Source organism: Neovison vison, chromosome 2 (genome assembly GCF_020171115.1).
Source record: "Neovison vison isolate M4711 chromosome 2, ASM_NN_V1, whole genome shotgun sequence".
In the NCBI taxonomy this organism is placed as follows: Eukaryota; Metazoa; Chordata; class Mammalia; order Carnivora; family Mustelidae; genus Neogale; species Neogale vison.
In genome coordinates this window covers 213,720,619-213,739,611 of record NC_058092.1, presented here as the reverse complement: position 1 = coordinate 213,739,611, position 18,993 = coordinate 213,720,619, and the positions used below count along the sequence as shown (strand labels likewise).

General features: G+C 40.0%; 1 protein-coding gene and 1 pseudogene across 1 annotated transcript in view; one reads left to right on the top strand and one right to left on the bottom strand.

Moving 5' to 3' along the window:
• The window catches only part of ARMH3 (armadillo like helical domain containing 3), a 182,735-nt gene that overhangs the window by 108,314 nt on the left and 55,428 nt on the right, over positions 1-18,993 (top strand). The window lies entirely within an intron of this gene.
• On the bottom strand, positions 907-1,274 carry LOC122898541 (annotated as a pseudogene).

Below are 18,993 nucleotides of genomic sequence, written 5' to 3'. Positions count from 1 at the left end.
TGGATTCCAATCTTTTATGAAGTACATGGTTTACAGACTTTTTTTTTCTGTAGATTCCCTTTCATTCTGTTGATTTTGTCCTTTGATTTATAAAAGTTTATAATTTTGATGAAGTCCCGCTTATCTGTTTTTTTCTTTTGCTGGCCATGCTTTTGGTGTCATATCCAAGCAATCATTGGCAATTCAAGCCTTGCAGCTTTCTTATGTTTCCTTTGAAGAGTTTTATAGTTTTAGCTCTTACATTTAGGTCTTTGATACATTTTAAGGAAAGTTTTATATATGGTGTAAGGTAAAGCTCCAGATTCACTTTTCTGCATGTGTCTATTCCAGCACCCACTCTGCTTTTTTGAGTTAGCCACAGTTCTGATTTGTTAATTGAAATCAGGCTGAATTAACTGTTGAGTATAGAATTTGAGACTCCACATTTTTTCTGTATGTCTTTGTTCAGTTTTGTATTTTAGGTTTGTTCATTGCTCTGTTTATTTAAGATATGGCGCAACGTAGTGGTTAAGAGCAGGGACTCTATATAGAGTTCGGTTCTCTGAGTTTGAGTCTAAGCTCTACCACTTACTTTGGATACATTTTTAAACCACTCTTTGCTTTGAGTTTCCTCATGGAACATGGGTCATTGCTGAGATGATTAAATGACAATATATGTAAAGCACTTGGAGTAGTACCTGGTACACAGTCAATACCTAGCACAGTCAGTGCTATGTAAGTGTTCATTATTATCATCTTTTTAAAAAAAATTATTATTTCTTTGCAAGTCTGGAGGTCTTACCAGCCTTCATTTTGATGATCTGCATCATTCATTCTAGAAAGCAACTCCCTTCCATATCCAGCTTTATTCAGTTCCCTTGGCTCTAGGTGGACCTAGAAGGGACCAGAGATACTGAATGGTATTATTTACAACCTGACATCAGAGGCAACTGCTTGTTTGCTACTACTGCTGTTGGTTTGTTTTCTTTCAGGATCAAGGTGGGTACTTTCCTATAAAATCTTATTTTTAATTCCTTCTCTGGCAGTTCTTCCGGGATTCTTAGCTTTGTGTAATTATACCTACAAAGGAACCAACATCCCAAAGTCACCAGGATAAATCCTCCTACTCCCAACATCACACGATCTTCTCAATGTCCAGGACCAGCCACAGCAGACCCTAATCAGCCATACAGTATTGAATCCTGTGCACAGGGAATGTTTTTGGCATACAGAATTCCTAGGAGTTTAAAGGGCTTCCCCTTGGTTGGTTTGCCATGCTCCAATGAGGTGGCCATGGGCTCCAGTGCCCAGTTTTTATTGTTGAATTATCTCTGCCTTCATTTCTGTCATGACATATCTTTTTTTCATTCCTTTACTTTTGACCTATTTGTACCTTTGAATCTAAAATGTGTCTGGTGGATGGCATATGGTTGGATCTTGGTTACTTTATCTAGTCTGTTAATCTCTGCCTTTTGATTGGGTTATTTATTACATTCACATTTAATGTTGTTATTGATATAACTGGACTTATGTCTGCCATTTCACTTTTAGTTTCTTAGTTGTCTCATGTTTTTTGTGTTCCTCTGTACCTTATTAACTGGTTTCTTTTGCATTAAATGAATATTTTCCAATATAGCACTTCTATTTCTTTAATGATTTTTTTTCACTATTTTTTTAGTTGTTTCATTAGAGGTTGCTGTAGGGCCTACCATATATATCTTATTAGAATTAGAAATTGTTTAGATTTGGGGCGCCTGGGTGGCTCAATGGGTTAAAGCCTCTGTCTTCGGCTCAGGTCATGATCCCGGGGTCCTGGCATCAAGCCCCACATCCAGCTCTCAGCTCAGCAGGGAGCCTGCTTCCTCCTCTCGCTCTCTCTCTCTGCCTGCCTCTCTGCCTGCTTGTGATCTCTATCTGTTAAATAAATAAATAAAATAAAATTTTAAAGCTCATAAAAAAAAGAAATTGTTTAGATTTTTTAAAAAAGATTTTATTTATTTATTTGACAGTCAGAGATCACAAGTAGGCAGAGAAGCAGGCAGAGAGAGAGGGGGAAGCAGGCTCCCAGCTGAGCAGAGAGCCCAATGTGGGGCTCGTTCCCGGGACCCTGGGATCCTGACCTGAGCCAAAGGCAGAGGCTTTTAACCCACCGAGCCACCCAGGCGCCCCTGAAATTGTTTAGATTTATACTAAATTCCAGTGAGATACAGAAATAGCACTCTTTTGTAGCTCTATCTAAACATACACATGGAACACTCACTATAGTAAACTTTATTTGCCAAAAATCACACTAAAAAGGAGAATTTCATGTATCTCCTGAGAATGTAAGGATGCATTAGAAACAGGATCCTAATTCTCTTCACTTTATCATCTCTGGAGCTAAGACTAGGTGAGAGTGGGGAAAAAGTCTGTATTTAGAGTTTAGATCTCTTTGTGAGAGATTTTCTCACACGTGGGTGTTAAATACAGCATTCTAGATCCTGCTCCATTCTTTGGTGAGCTACTAGCCTACAGCTCAGAATGTATAGAGAGCTCACTGGCTCTTGATGCTTCCATGTTGAACTTTTTTTTTTTTTTTTTTTAAAGATTTTTATTTACTTGACAGAGAGAGATGGCAAGCAGGCAGAGAGGCAGGCAGAGAGAGAGGAGGAAGCAGGCTCCCTGCTGAGCAGAGAGCCTGATGCGGGGCTTGATCCCAGAACCCTGAGATCACGACCTGAGCCGAAGGCAGCGGCTTAACCCACTGAGCCACCCAGGCGCCCCTCCATGTTGAACTTTTTAACAAAGAAAGAGTATGGTGCAAAAGTAGCAGTACTAATTGGTAAACACTTGTTTTGGAGGTATATAGCTTTGAGAGAAGGACACAGTACTTTGATGTGGAATGGATTAAGGAGTTGTTAGGTCTGTGCATTTATGTCTGGAGTCAGTGTTGGTTTGTGCAAAATATTCTTGTCCTGTGCCCCGTCTTTTGCATCTCATTTTCTTCCAGCAATGTAGGGTTTGCTGACTGTGGCCTATTTTTGTTGGCTCAGATAAGGGACTGTTTCTGGAGTGTGACTCCTAGGAAAAAAGAAGTCAGCCTTGAGCTCAGCCCTTTATCCTGAATCAAGCTATTGGACTGTAAAATAGAAGTACCTGTTTAGTGAGTTCCAGGTGCATGCTCTGAGAGTGTCAGTTGAGGCCTCCCAGGTGTGGGCCTTCACCTTTTGTAAAGGCTAGGGTTTTATAGGATTATAATAGCCAGCTGGAGAAAAATTGTAGTGGTGAGTTAGTTGGAAGAGGTCTTATATATGTATTTGGTGACCTTTGAATGTTGTTTTAGAAAACGAACAGTGAGCCTTTTTACTTGTTAATTACATTGATTTTTTTTTCTCTTAATGAATTATGTCAAGTACTTACTTGACCATTTTGGAAGTGGTGTGGAGGGACTATATTCGTGACTGAGCCAGTGATACTAGAATAGCTGCTTCTTGTGACTAGAAGTAATTAAGAGTCCTGGGCCATGGGGCAGCTGGGTGACTCAGTGAATTAAGACTGCCTTTGGCTCAGGTTATGATCTCAGAGTCCTGGGATCGAGCCCGGCATTGGGCTCTCTGATTAGCAGGGAGCCTGCTGCCTCCCCTGCGCTGCCCCCCCCCCCCGCCCCTGCCTGCCTCTCTGCCTATTTGTGATCTCTGTCAAATAAATGGATAAAATCTTTAAAAAAAAAAAAAGAGTCCTGGGCCTTGAGGTAAGTTGAAAGGGCTTGATTCTAAGCAGACAGTTACAGATGAAATTGCTGAGAGCACTGGAGAAGAAATGTATGATTGTGAGTTTCCTCCAGAATGTTCTAGCCCTTGTTCCCATGTGTGTGAGTGAATGACCCCCAAATTCTCTCCTTTTTAGGTTCTCAGTCTGACAACATTCTTTGCATTCATTCTGTTTCTCTAGATGTGTATCTATACAGCAAAGACCTTTGGTTGCAGTTGTCCCACTAATAGTTAATTGGATCTCATACCTATAATTTTGTGGTGTGGTAAATTAGGTTTTAAACTTAGCATTGACTTTTTTATGGGTATCTGAGATGATTCATGTGATGTATGTCCTTTATTCTGCTAATCTTTTAGACAGTAGTTCTCACCCTATGCTTTTTTCAGTTTTTTAATAGGTAAGCATCAAAAGCCTGGGAAGAGAGAGACTCAGAGAAAGAATGAGTGAGAGGAAGTGTGGTGTGTTTGTGTGAGATTGACTTGGGATCCTTTCTTTAGATGCCGTGGTTTTGGGGTGCCTGAGTGGCTCAGTTGGCTAAGCGTAGGACTCTTGATTTTGGCTGAGGTAACGATCTCAGGACTGAGCTTCACATCAGGCTCCCTGCTTAGCACAAAGTCTGCTTTGTCCTTCTCCCTCTTCTCCTCCCCTTCTCTCAAATAAATAAAAAATAAAATCTTTAAAAAAAAAAAAAAGAAAGAAAGAAAGAAACACCCTCTGGTTTTAGGAGCGTTTCTTTATTCTTTTGTTTCTGTTACTGCTTCCTGGTCTTTACAACTCTTTCTAAATGCTAGGAGTTGAGAACCAAAGGGGCAGTCAAGGTGACCTAGAATTGCTACTTCTGTCTTTGTAGGTCAGGAAGAAAGGTATTTGACATATTTTATAGTAGGGTCATTGGGGTGGGAAGGGACGAGAGTCTAGCAGTCCAAAGTCTGTTATTCCTGGGCTTTTGCTTTTTCCCAGCCAGTTCTTCTCATCCTCTGGCTCTCTGGAGATGGCCTGCTTTTGCTGGTACAGCTGTCCTTGGTTCTTTAGGGATGTGCTGCTCCCTAATTATTATTGATCCCAGGGTAAGACAAAAAGTTTCATTTTCACCTGAGAAATGGTTGGTTTCTTTTTTCCTTCTTCAAAAGGAACTCTTGCTAGAAAGTATAGACACTTAATCATGACTTAGTTCACAAAATGCTGGTTTCTAATTGTAACTACTATAAATCCTAGCCACAAATAGGATCAATAGGCATAATTCAGGTCCCTAATTTCTTTCTTTCCATCCCATATCTAGGACACTTAAAAAAGGAGTCTTTTTAAATTGTGGGCAGTTCTTTCTCTTATCCATTAATTTTCCTTCTCCATTTTTTCTTTCCTAAAAGTCGGTCTGGAACTCTGGCCAATTAACTTTGGTTTTCTAACCACGTAGAACACAGTAGATTGTTAATCTACTAGTGGGTTGAGGAAGCCATTACTATGGGGTAGCAGTATATTATCCTATCAGCAAACGTAATAGGCATCTCTTCGGCAGATGAAACTTTGGTTTTCTTTGAATGTCGTAAACAAAAAGAGGAGTGGCTCATAGGAGCATAATCGCTCTAAATTATCAGATTTATACCAGAATGCCAGGTGCCATACCTCCTTTCTTCTACTGGACTTCAGTGTTGCAGATGGCAGTGCCAGGACCACCGAACCCTGAAAGCTGACGGAGCTGAAGAGGCCATCTAATCTGGTCTCCTTCCCAAGTCATATATCTTACTTGTTGGGGTCATGTCCAACTTCTTCTTGAACACTTAGTGAAATAGTGCATAATATTTTAGGCTATAGACTATTCAGTTTTTTAAATGATGAGAATTTGGGGGTACCTGGCTGACTCATTTGGTGGAGCATGCAAGTCTTAATCTCAGGGTTATAAGTTCAAGACCCACATTGGGTGTAGAGATTAATTTTAAAAAAACATCTTTTTTAAAATGATGAGAATCTCTTCCTTATGTTGGAATCTTCCTCTTTATAACCTGAACCTTCAGGTGCAACACCAAAAAAAAAAAAAAGTACTCTCTGTTCTACATACTAACTCCTTCAAAGCGCTAAAATGTATATTCCTACTCTTCTGTAGTATCCTTTCTTCCTTCAATTGTTCATCGTATGTCATGGTCTTAAAATCTTTGGCATACTGTGATTGTCTTTTAGACATATTCTAACTTCTCAGTTTACCTCCTAAAGTATGGGGTTAGGGCATGCCTCATCCCAAATAAGCATTCAGTAAATGTTTATTGGATTGAATGATACCTAGAGCTGGATCCAGATATGCCTGGAGTAGTTTAGGTTAGTGGGAGACTATTAGCATCCAGGATCTGGACACATTGTATTTGCAGGCTCTAATTGCATTAGTTTTTCAGCAGCTGAATTGTGTTGCTGGTCCATTACAAGCTTAGGTCCCACTAAAACTTGAACTCTACTTGAAGTGAACTGCTGTCAAGCTACCTCTTCCCCCATCCTTAAATTATTTAGTTGGTAGTGGTGTTCGTGTGGTGGTTTATTTGCTTTAAAGATTTATGCACTTGGGCGCCTGGGTGGCTCAGTGGGTTAAAGCCTCTGCCTTCAGCTCAGGTCATGATCCCAGGGTCCTGGGATCAAGCCCTACATTGGGCTCTCTGCTCAGCGGGGGGCCTGCTTCCTTCTCTCTCTCTCTCTTTCTCTCTCTCTACCTGCCTCTCTGCCTACTTGTGATCTCTGTCTGTCAAATAAATAAATAAAAAATCTTAAAAAAATATTTTTTCATGTGTCTGATAGCCATTTGTATGTCTTCATTGGAGAAGTGTCTGTTCATATCTTCTGCCCATTTTTTTATATGATTATCTGTTTTGTGTGTGTTGAATTTGATGAGTTCTTTATAGATCCTGGATATCAACCTTTTGTGTGTACTGTCATTTACAAATATCTTTTCCCATTCCGTGGGTTGCCCCTTTGTTTTCTTGACTGTTTCCTTTGCTGTGCAGAAGCTTTTGATTTTGATGAAGTCCCAAAAGTTCATTTTCGCTTTTGTTTCCTTTGCCTTTGGAGACATATCTTGAAAGAAGTTGCTGTGGCTGATATCGAAGAGATTACTGCCTATGTTCTCTTCTAGGATTCTGATGGATTCCTGTCTCACGTTGAGGTCTTTTATCCATTTTGAGTTTATCTTTGTGTACAGTGTAAGAGAATGGTCGAGTTTCATTCTTCTACATACAGCTGTCCAGTTTTCCCGGCACCATTTATTGAAGAGACTGTCTTTTTTCCACTGTATATTTTTTTCCTGTTTTGTCGAAGATTATTTGACCATAGAGTTGAGGGTCCATATCTGGGCCTTCTACTCTGTTCCACTGGTGTATGTGTCTATTTTTATGCCAGTACCATGCTGTCTTGGTGATCACAGCTTTGTAGAAAAGCTTGAAATCAGGTAACGTGATGCCCCCAGTTTTATTTTTGTTTTTCAACATTTCCTTAGCGATTCGGGGTCTCTTCTGATACCATACAAATTTTTGGATTATTTGCTCCAGCTCTTTGAAGAATACCGGTGGAAATATGATCGGAATAGCATTAAAAGTATAGATTGCTCTAGGCAGTATAGACATTGTAACAATGTTTATTCTTCCGATCCAAGAGCATGGAATGGTCTTCCATCTTTTTGTGTCTTCTTCAATTTCTTTCATGAGTGTTCTGTAGTTCCTCAAGTACAGATCCTTTACCTCTTTGGCTATCAAGACACATGAAAAAATGTTCATCATCACTAGCCATCAGGGAGATTCAAATTAAAACCACATTGAGATAATCACCTTACACCAGTTAGAATGGCCAAAATTAGCAAGACAGGAAACAACATGTGTTGGAGGGGATGTAGAGAAAGGGGAACCCTCTTCCACTCTTGGTGGGAATGCAAGTTGGTGCAGCCTCTTTGGAGGACAGTGTGGAGATTCCTCAAGAAATTAAAAATAGAGCTTCCCTATGACCCTGCAATTGCACTACTGGGTATTTACCCCAAAGATACAGATGTAGTGAAAAGAAGGGCCATCTGTACCCCAATGTTTATAGCAGCAATGGCCACTGTCGCCAAACTGTGGAAAGAACCAAGATGCCCTTCAACAGACGAATGGATAAGGAAGATGTGGTCCATATACACTATGAAGTATTATGCCTCCATCAGAAAGGATGAATACCCAACTTTTGTAGCAACATGGACGGGACTGGAAGAGATTATGCTGAGTGAAGTCAGTCAAGCAGAGAGAGTCAATTATCCTATGGTTTCACTTATTTGTGGAGCATAACAAATAGCATGGAGGACATGGGGAGTTAGAGAGGAGAAGGGAGTTGGGGGAAATTGGAAGGGGAGGTGAACCATGAGAGACTATGGACTCTGAAAAACAATCTGAGGGGTTTGAAATGGTGGGGGAAGTGGGAGGTTGGGGGAACCAGGTGGTGGGTATTATAGAGGGCACGGATTGCATGGAGCACTGGGTGGTGGTGCAAAAATAATGAATACTGTTATGCTGAAAATAAATAAAAAATAAATTTTAAAAAGAAAAAAAAAGATTTATGTACTTGAGAGAGAGAGCGCACGCATACACTCGTGCACAGAGTGGGTAGAGGGGGAAGGAGAAGGACAAGCAGACTCCACGCTGAATGCAGAGCCCCATGTGGGGCTTGATTTCAGGATTCTGAGATCATGACCTGAGCTGAAATCAGGAGTCAGATGCCAACACCTAACCAAGTGAGTCACCTAGGCACCCGTTTGTTTGTTTTAATGCTACTTGTTCATTATTAGAAATTTTAAACAATGCAGAGAATTGCAAAGAACAAAGTATAATCCTCTAAAATCTCACCATTCAGAGCTACTGTTACTGTGTCATGAATCACCTGAACATCTCCAGTTGATCTTTCCTTGAAACTAACCTAAATGAGATTGTAGCCATATTAAATGTGTCTTGTTCATTGCAGCTTGTCATTCTAGTTTATCACGATATTTTTTGAGTCCTGATTATGTCATTCTATGTATGTTTTCTTTTGCAACTTTGTATCATCAGCACATTTGATAAATATGCCTTCTAAATTTTTGTCCAGATGCTTTGATCTAATCCTGCCTCTGCTACTGATTTGGTGGATGATTTGGGAATATTTTCTCCCCTTTCTGGGTTTTGGCTTGCTGCTCTTATATAAAATGGCCTCAAAGACTGGAATAAAACCTCCTTAAGAATCAACTGCAAAGCTCTTTGTAAAAAATAAATTTGTGAAGAAAAATCTGTGGGTGGGGAATCATCAGCCAGGGCCAGACTAGAAAAATAAAATCCTTTTATAGAAAAATCAGGGACGACAACCTTCATAGAATGGTTCAGATCTTCCTCTGTCCTCCTACTCTCCTAAAACCCCAGGAGAGGGATTTACCAGTTGAAATAAATAAATTAAGTTTTTTAAAAAGGAAGGGGAAGAAGAAGGGAAAAGATCGCAGCAAGCCTTAGTTCTTCTTATACTAAGAAATTAGAACCTAACAGGTAGAGAACAATGAAGAGGTGGTTTGGAGTGAGGTCAGGTGGGAGGGCTTTACTAGGAAAGAAGATGCTCTTTACTGTTTCCTCTTTTAATTAGTAGTAAGCTTGGTGGTCACAGTAAAGGCTCTTCTGAATTAGGGTCCACAGGGATAGAAAAGTGTGAAATTCACTGCTGCCTGCTATTTCTCCTCTAAACAAGCCTTGCCTTGTGCATTGCATTTCCCCTGGGTTCTTAAAGAAGGTGTGTGATCATCTAAAACTGAAACTGAGGCAGCATTTTAAGCTGGCAATTAATGACATGGTAAGAATTTTTAGCTTCAGTACATTAATTGTTAAATGAATTGTGTCTGCATTTTACTGTCATTTTACTGTGATATCAGCCTAATTATAAATATAGTGTTACATAGTGGAAGATAATAATAAGCAGAATTAGGCACCCAGTGATCAGACTTCAGGAATTTCTAACACTGAAGAAAGATTTTCTCTTAAATTGTCTCTTGCTGTTCTTTTTATGTAGGTTTTGATTAATTTTACCTCGATTATACATTTCTCCCTGGGGCCCAGATATTATGCATGCTCTAGCAAAGTGGGTTCCTATTGTAAGTGGTTTAATGAGATTTTTTGTTCTAATTGGTTTCTATATAATTTCTTTTAAACCAATAACATGTGAGTGGGATGTCAAACACAGAGTGCGATAATGTATTTTCACTGCCCTGTATACCAATGCACATTAATTTCTCTCTCATTTGACATTATTTTCATATGATGAAAATTCTCAATCTTAAGGACGTTCGAGATAGAGTTGGTTCTCATTGGTCTCTCCTCTCCTGCATTTATGTTGGTGACACTGCTGAAAAGGCAGCAGGATTACCTACTTACAGTTGGAACTCAGTCTGGGTAGAAGGGAGTGGAAGATTTCTGACCAGAGTTTTGACTGTACATCATCTTCCTTATGGGATAGTTTACTAGTTGGGATTTAGAGATGGATTAAAATCTGTTTCTTTTGCCCATTTAATCAGAATTAGTTTCCTGCTTTTTAAAAAAAATAATATTCTTTTTAAAAGATTTATTATTTATTTGACAGACATTGATCACAAGTAGGCAGAGAGAGAGGAAGGGAAGCAGGCTCATGGCCGAGCAGAGAGCCCGATGCAGGGCTCGATCCCAGAACCCTGAGATCATGACCTGAGCCAAAGGCAGAGGCTTTAACCCACTGAGCCACCCAGGCACCCCTAGTTTCCTACTTAAAAATATGTGAAATATTCAATAAATTCTATAGAGTATGATATTAATGTATATTTGTAATAAAGCTTGATCCTAAAATGAGTATCTATGAGCCACTCACCTGGCTCATAAATAGAATGTTACCATAAATAGACATAAACATAAATAAAATGTTACCAACTAACTGAAAACCTAGCTTTGTTTCTTTCTTTTCTTTTTTTTTTTTAAGATTTTATTTATTCATTTGACAGAGAAAGATCACAAGTAAGCAGAGAGGCAGGCAGAGAGAGAGGAAGGGAAGCATTGGCTCCCTGCTGAGCAGAGAGCCCGATGCGGAACTTGATCCCAGGACCCTGAGATCATGACCTGAGCTGAAGGCAGCAGCTTAACCCACTGAGCCACCCAGGCGCCCCTCTTTGTTTCTTTTTAATTGTAGGATTAAATATGGTAAAACGTGCAAAATCATAGGTGTGTAATTGGACTTTTTATATATGTATATACCTATGTAATATCATCCAGATCAAGACTTAGAATGTTTCCATCACTGCAAAAAGTCCCCAGAATTGTGCACTTTTCTGACTTCTCTGACCATTAATTAGTTTTTCCTGTTCTTGAGCTTCATACAAACAGAATCATGTAGTGGATCCTCTTTTGTGCCTATCTCCTTACATTCAATATAATCTTTTCGAATTTCATCCACTTTGTGTATATTAGTTCATTCCTTTTTAAAAATACTTTTATATTGTAGTTAGAGAGATATGAAATTTACCATCTTAACTGTTTGTAGGTATACAGTTTAGTAGTGTTGAGTGTATTCACATTGTTCTACAACAGATCTCCAGAGCTTTTCATCTTGCAGAACTGAAATAGTATACGCATTAAACAACAGCACCCCCCAGATTCCCCTCCCCCAAGTCCCTGGCAACCACCATTCTAGTTTCTGTTTCTGTGAATTTGACTACTTGAGATACCTCATATAACTGGAGTCGTATTTGTCTTTTTGTGACTGGTTTATTTCATTTAGCATAATGATCTCAAAGTTCATTCATGTTGGAGCATGTGACAGGATTCCCTTCCTTTTTAAGGCTAAATAGCATTCCATGGTATGTATAAGCCACATTCTGCTTATTTGTTTATCTGATGGACACTTGGGTCGTTTCCACCTTTTGGCTGTTGTGAAAAGTGCTGCTATGAATGTGGATGTGCAACTATCTGGTATCTAGTGGTTCATTCCTTTTTGTTGCTGAGCAATATTTTATTACGTAAATAAACCACAGTTAATTTACTCATTCTCCCCATTTCTTCATCAGTTGGATTCTCTAAGCCTAAAGTTTAATCCTCTGTGCCACTTTCTCTCTCTCTTGCTCTTTTCCCTGTGTTTGTTTCCTTCACTGGCTCCCTCAACACCTGCAGAATAAAATCTAAGCTTTGAGTACACCTTGGTGGTCAGTTGGTTAAGCATTTGCCTTGGCTCAGGTCATGATCTCAAAGATCCTGGGATCTGCCCAAGTCAGGCTCCCTGCTCAGCAGGGAGTCCACTTCTCCCTTTCTATCTGCCCATGACTAGTGCTCACTTTCTCTCCCTCTCTCTCAAATAAATAAATAAAATCTTTTTAAAAAATTTAAGCTCTATAGCGTGGCATACAGTACCATTCTTTTTTTAAAAAAAGACTTTATTTAGGGAAAACACAGTTGGGGGGTGCAGAGGGAGAGCAATGAGCAGACATCCTCCTGAGCGGGGATCCTGATGCAGGGCTCGATCCCAGGACCCTGAGATCATGACCTGCGCTGAAGTCAGATGCTTAACTGACTGAGCCACCCAGGCGTCCCCAGTGCCATTCTTAATATGCTTTCTGTGCTCTCTGTCTTCATTGCAGCTATGCCAGACCACCTTGAGTTCTCTGGACAAAACAGAGACACTTACAGATCTCTGGACAAACTTTCATACTCTTGACCCTATATACACATACACACATTTTCTCCCTGCCTTGGATGTTCTTCCCTAGCTTGTCGGCATACCTCCTAAAGTAGTACACCTTGATTATTGCTTCATCCATAGAGCCAGGCCTAGCCATCTACAGTAGTAACTATCTGCTTTTCTGTTTGCCTTCTTTACTATGCTGTGACCTCTTTGAAGACAGGCAGCAATCCAGGTCTAACTCAGTAAGAGTGCCTGTGTTCAGTGAATATCTGTTGAATATAGATCTGTAGAGGTCTGCTCTCTTAGACAGGTGGGTATTCGGGAAACTAACTGGGTCTGAGCTGGAATGGGCTGGAAGTCACAGTACTTCAGTTACTGTTGGGCTGTTGGAGGGAGCCCACAGGACAATTCAGAGACTGCATTTCAGAGAACCACTGAACAAAAATGTCAGATTCTCCAAAAGAGAAATGGACTGAGGGCAGAGTGGAAGAGTTCAGAAAGAAGTTGTAGCTGCAAGCCAGGGATAATAAAGCAAAAAGGTTTGGAGAGGAAAGTAAGGGTTAAAATCTGGAGGAAAAGGCCCTGGGCCAAATAAGATATCTACAACAGCTTTTTTTCAGTTGGGTGTACAGTCAGGGTGAAGTGTGAAAAGCCTGACTTTATCTGTACAGTTGAATAAGTATTGAATGCTTTCATGGGATCCAGCATTGGAGGTCAAGCAGGTCAGTAAAGAGAAAACCACTTTGATGCAGCCAGCAAATGTCTGGGACTCTGTCAAGTGCTTTAACTTATAGGAGTTGGGTTTAAAAAAAAAAAGAAGAAGAAGAAGAGGAAGAAAGAGAGAGAGAGTGCGAGAGAGCCCTTTAAGACTAGTACATAAAGGGGGGAAAAAGGAGAGAGATGGGAATATTAAAGGAAAGACTTACAAGTGCCGTGATGAACTTCCTTGGCAAAGAAAAGGGCAGTTCTTCTAGTCTCAAATATAGCCAAGCGGAGAGGGTGACTGGGAAGGAGGAGATATGAAGATAGTTTCTTGGACCTTCTTAGCTAGTGTGTATCACTCTGTCTTTGAAAATTGAGGCCATTAAAAAAATCAGCTATTGGTATTCTTCAAACTGGTGAAACTGTTGGGGCCTAGGGAAAATGATCATTGTTTAAAGAAGGGAGGAAGGGAGGGAGAAAGAAAGGAAGGAAGGAAGGAGCAAGCCAAGATTTCTTTGAGTTAAATTTCACTGTACTGATAGGTGGACCTGCCCCCCATCACCACCTTTTGCTTGTTCTGAGATGAACAGCTCTGTTTCCCCCTGTTGTCAGTTATTGAGGATCCTGTCTTTGGGTTTTCAGAATATCTGTGACCCATAATTGTCACTCGTAATGCTAAGTGTTTTCTTTCATGAATCATTTAGCAATTATTTATGGATTTCACTAAACTGACCTAGATTTAGAACTCTTACAGTTAAGACCTCCATGCCTATTGACATATACTTCAGCCCATAACCCTTAGCTCTTTGGGTGCTCAGGGACTGTAATTCGATTTGAAAAGCTCAGTGTTCTTTTTCACAAGAAATCAGTGTTCTACTAAAGCTGACAATTCATTGTCTCCTGGATAATTTTGAGTCAGGATAACAAATTAGAGTTTGGGATACATTACAGATGATAAATGTGACTTCCTTAAAGGGAAATCCATTTGTTTTGCTTAGTGTTTCTGTGATTAATTACTTGCCAGATTAAATTGCTCCATAAAAATGCATAGTATTTTATTCGATTGCTCTTCATGGTGATTAATTAGGCCATACTGTTGCTTTGTGTGTTAATTACGCTGACATTTTTTTCCTCTTCTCTAGTTTAATTAATACAGCATATATTTGAGAGATTGTTTTTGGGATGGGATACTATCTTAGGAAGAACAAAGCCCTGTATAGCTTTTAGGCTCATATTAGAGGGTAATACCTCAAGGTTTCTGTGTGCCCTCTGTTGATCCTTGTATGTGTCTTTGACTTGCAGAAAGTATGCTTAACTGCAAATGAATCAGGAAAAGCTCTGTTTGGTTTTCCTGTAATTATTAAAGGTGAGATACTGAAGAGTCTTGGCTCAGTTGAAAAGTGATTAAGAACATAGAAGAGAAGCTCCTGGTGCAAGAGGTAAAACAAATGTAAAGCTAAATAGTAGTGTGTGGGGGAAGAGTTTGTTTCTTAGGGTGCTGCAGGGTGCCAGTGAGGAGATCAGAGATCAGGCATGTTCAACATTTTTGTTAATGATCTAAGGCTGAAAGTAAAAAACAACAACAAGAACAGAACTGTAATGAAATTTATAAGTGGTACTGGTTTGGAAATGTTCCTGTACCCAGGAAGGCCGAGAAGTGATAAAGATGGACTGAGAAGAGACGTATCAGAGAAACAGCATCAGAACTACTCTGTTGGGAAAATGCATTATCCGCTTTACCAAAATAGTGTACCAAGAACCAAGCAGATCTTTTCAAAAGTGGATCGTCCAGCAGTCCACTCCTAAATATTTACCCAAGTGAAATGAAAACTTGGATTGAACAAATGTTTACCGTGGCTTTATCCATACATTTTCTGAAAACTGGAAATGACCCAAATGACCCTCCACCAAAGATTGAATAAACAGACTGTTACCCACCCATATAGTGAAATACCACTTAGCAATGAAAAGGAAAGAACTTCTGATGCATGCAGCAACATGTATGGGTTCAGTTGGATTACGCAGTATGAAAGACACTTGACTGAAGGCTACATAACAGGGTACCTGGCTGGGTCAGTTGGTGGAGTGTGGGACTCTTGACCTCAGGATTGTGCATTTGAGCACTGCATTGGGTGTAGAGATTACTTAAAAATAAAATCCTTTTTTTTTTTTTTTCAAAGATCTTATTTATTTATTTGACAGACAGAGATCACAAGTAGGCAGAGAGGCAGGCAGAGTGGGGGGGGTGGGGAAGCAGGCTCCCTGCCGAGCAGAGAGCGCAATGTGGGGCTTGATCCCAGGACCCTGAGATCATGACCTGAGCTGAAGGCAGAGGCTTTAACCCACTGAGCCACCCAGGCGCCCAAAAATAAAATCTTTTTTTAAAAAGTCTGCATAGTGTATGATTCCATATATATGACTTTCTGTAAATGGCAAAATTGTAGGGACAGAACTCAGATCAGGTCAGCAGGCGTTGGAGGGAGGGGCACAGAGGAGGTTTTGGGTGATGGAACTATTCTGATCTTGATTGCAGTGCTGATTGCATGACTGTGTGCATTTTTCAAAACTTGTAGATTATACATTAAAAAGGGTGAATTTTACCAAATGCAAATTATACTTTAGTTTAAAAATTAGGGAAAAAATGTCTTCACAAGGGAGAATAGGAAATTCAACTTTGACTATCACTACTGTACTTTATATGTGGCAACTTTTAAAAAATAATTTGAATAACAGGAGCTACATTGGAGGACTTGGATTTTCTTCATGGTGCTTCCAAATTCCAAGGCTTTTTATTGATTTTTGGTGGAAGCAGAGGGAAGGTGGGTTGTGGTGGTTTTCCTTAGGTGTTAGCATTATATAAACATGTATCCTGATAAGAGGGTTGTTTTAAAAAGAAATCACGGGTAAGGCGCTCTTAGACCTTGTTGGTAGGCATCAGGCATAAATAAGATGATCTTTTCCCCCAGTTTATAGCTTGAATCCAGTTTTTTGAGGTTGGGTGGACTTAGTTTTGCTTTTATTTACTTGTTCTATCTGGGACCTCCCACTGTTGAATTATTGAAAGACCCAAATAGTGCCCAGAGATGTTTCTGTCCCAGAGCTAACCTCAAAGACAGTTTCTACACCTCTCTGCTTTTGGGCTGGAACAAAAAGCTTTGTCATGCTCCGGGTTTTATAGAGAAGCTTTGTACAATGTCAGGAGCCTAGGGATAGGTGAACCACAAGTGCCGTATCATTGCTGATAGCTGTTGTGCCTTTTTCCTCCCTTTCCCCCATGTCTCCAATGATACGAACTGCGTGTAATGCTCACTTCTCATGTCCAACTTGGAGCACTTCTCTGAAAGCCGAACTATTCAATATCTATTCAGTATCCCTAAAAATAGACAGTGGGGGAAATTATATGGTGGTAGAAAGTATATAGTGATAGTAGTATTGCACTACTTGTAGTAATGATACTCACTACAGCTCTGTGGCTACAACTTAGTGTGCTAACTGCTGAGGACCCCTGAGCAGATGTGTGGCCATCATTCTGGCCCAGATTAAACAGATTACATTTAGCAAAATGCTGATTCCCTGAGCAGATGTCTCTGGGTCTTTCATTTTCAACTGAATGATTTTCAGCACTGGACCTGAAGGGGCTGCGTGGTCTCCAACCAAGACCCCATCTGTTAAAACTTTATATTAATTTGTATCTCTTTTTTAAAAAAATCTGTCCCTTCTCTTCCATGAGTATGATAAATAATGTAGATACACTAGATGAACTCTGCTATTGGAGCAGAACTGTAATCATTTTGCTTAGAGTTAAACTAAACTAATTTAATCAGAAATGAGACTTTCTCAAATAACCATCTCTATCAAGTAGCTTATTGTTTTTCTTATTTTGACTTAGCATGTTCTCCAGTGCTTGCAGGGTGTAGCAAGTAGCAATTAAAACACTGTAATTAACCTGGTAAAAAAGGAAGACTTTTGATAGGGAAAGAAATTATAAGATGACATATAAAAAAAATTTTTTTTTAAGATTTTATTTATTTATTTGACAGACAGAGATCACAAGTAGGCAGAGAGGCAGGCAGAAAGAAAGAGAGGAGGAAGCAGGCTCCCCATGGAGGAGAGAGCCTGATGTGGGGCTCGATCCCAGGACCCTGGCATCATGACCTGAGCTGAAGGCAAAGGCTTTAACCCACTGAGCCACCCAGGTGCCCCAACATAAAAAATTTTTGACTGGATAAATAGGTGGTAATGAAATACTATGAGATAAAGTCTTATGTTAGCAGTGTATCATGTCTGATTACTGCATTTTTATGCTCCTTCTGTGCAAAAAGGATTATGGGGTAATTTACTGACTATTCAAGAGTAGACACATAGCACTTCATCCAAGTGGGAAAAGCAGGTCTATCTTGGCTAACTCTTAATTAGTCAGTTATTACTTACTTTGTATTTCCTGTGTACCAACTCTCTTCCCTTAGCTTCTGATTTATATTATATAGGTAGTAGCCCATGGCAAGACTTCATAGGGTAAAACCCTGTTGCAGTTGAGACTGGAAGAACATCTGAAGGCCCAAGTGCAATCATGTTGTACCTGAGATGCAGTGGGACCAGGATAGCTGTGCTCCCACTGTAGTGCCTTTGAAAAGCTCCAAGAGATTACAGACTACTGCTTACCATCAGTATTTGCTTCCAGATGGTTTCTGAAGTGTTCCTTCTCCCTGTGCAGTCATGAAAGTCACTCCAGGAAGGAAGAGTCCACATTAAACCCTAAACTAAACAGGAGTGTTGAGCACATTTACCCACTGGAATGTAGGGGCCTTTGAATTTGTGTAGTCAAGGTGGATGTTCTTCCTTCTGTCTGACCTTTCCAGCAAGGGCTTTCTCCTAGAGGAAGGAAATCCCCTCCCCCACCTCTTCAGTGTCCTTCCAGATATAATATGTGCATGTAGAAGTATGTTTTATTTTAGGATTTTTGTTTGTTTATAGTCATTTGATAAATGCAAAATCTGACATCTAACCCTGATAAAAATTCTCAGCATACTAGGAATAGAAGAGAACTTCCTTAAGCTGATAAAGGACATCTATGAAAAACTTAAACAGCTATCACACTAAATGGTGAGAGACTGAATGCTTTTTCCTTAAGATTAGGAACAAATTGGGGATGTCTTTTCTCATCGCCTGCATTCAGCATTGCCTTGGAGATTCTAGACAGTGCAGTTAGGCCAGAAAAAGAAACATAAGGCATCTAGATTAGAAAGGAAGACATACAGTGTCTTTATTCTCAAACAACATGATTATCCAAGTAGAAAACCTGATGGACTTTACAAAAAGCTGCTAGAATGAGTGAGTTTAGTGAGGTTGTTTTCCCCTCGGTAGTAAATTCCATAGATGAAGTTCAGTTGTAATTCTTTCTGCTAGTGTCAGCGGCAGTCCATCAAGTACAGCATTTATTTACTCACTGAAGACTAGACATTTTTTTTAAAGATTTTATTTCTTTTATTTGATAGAGGGAGACACAGCGAGAGAGGGAATACAAGCTGGGGTAGTGGGAGAGGGAGAAGCAGGCTTCCCGCTGAGCAGGGAGCCCGATATGGGGCTGGATCCCAGGACGCCAGGATCATGACCCGAGACGAAGGCAGAGGCTTTACCCACTGAGCCACCCAGGCACCCCAAGACTAGACATTTTAAAGAGAATTTCAACCGTTAGTGTTTTCAACCTACCAGGGCCCCATTATTGTAATGATTTTTTTGCATTGAAGTATAGACCACAGGAAGAGCAAGTAGAGCAGTAATGGGAAGCATTCACGGCGGGTTCTAAACAGCGTGGTCCAATATAACTATATTATAAGCCGTGTATAATTTTATTTTCCAGCAGGTGAAATCATTTTAATAAAATGTTATTTACCTAGTATGCCCCCAAAT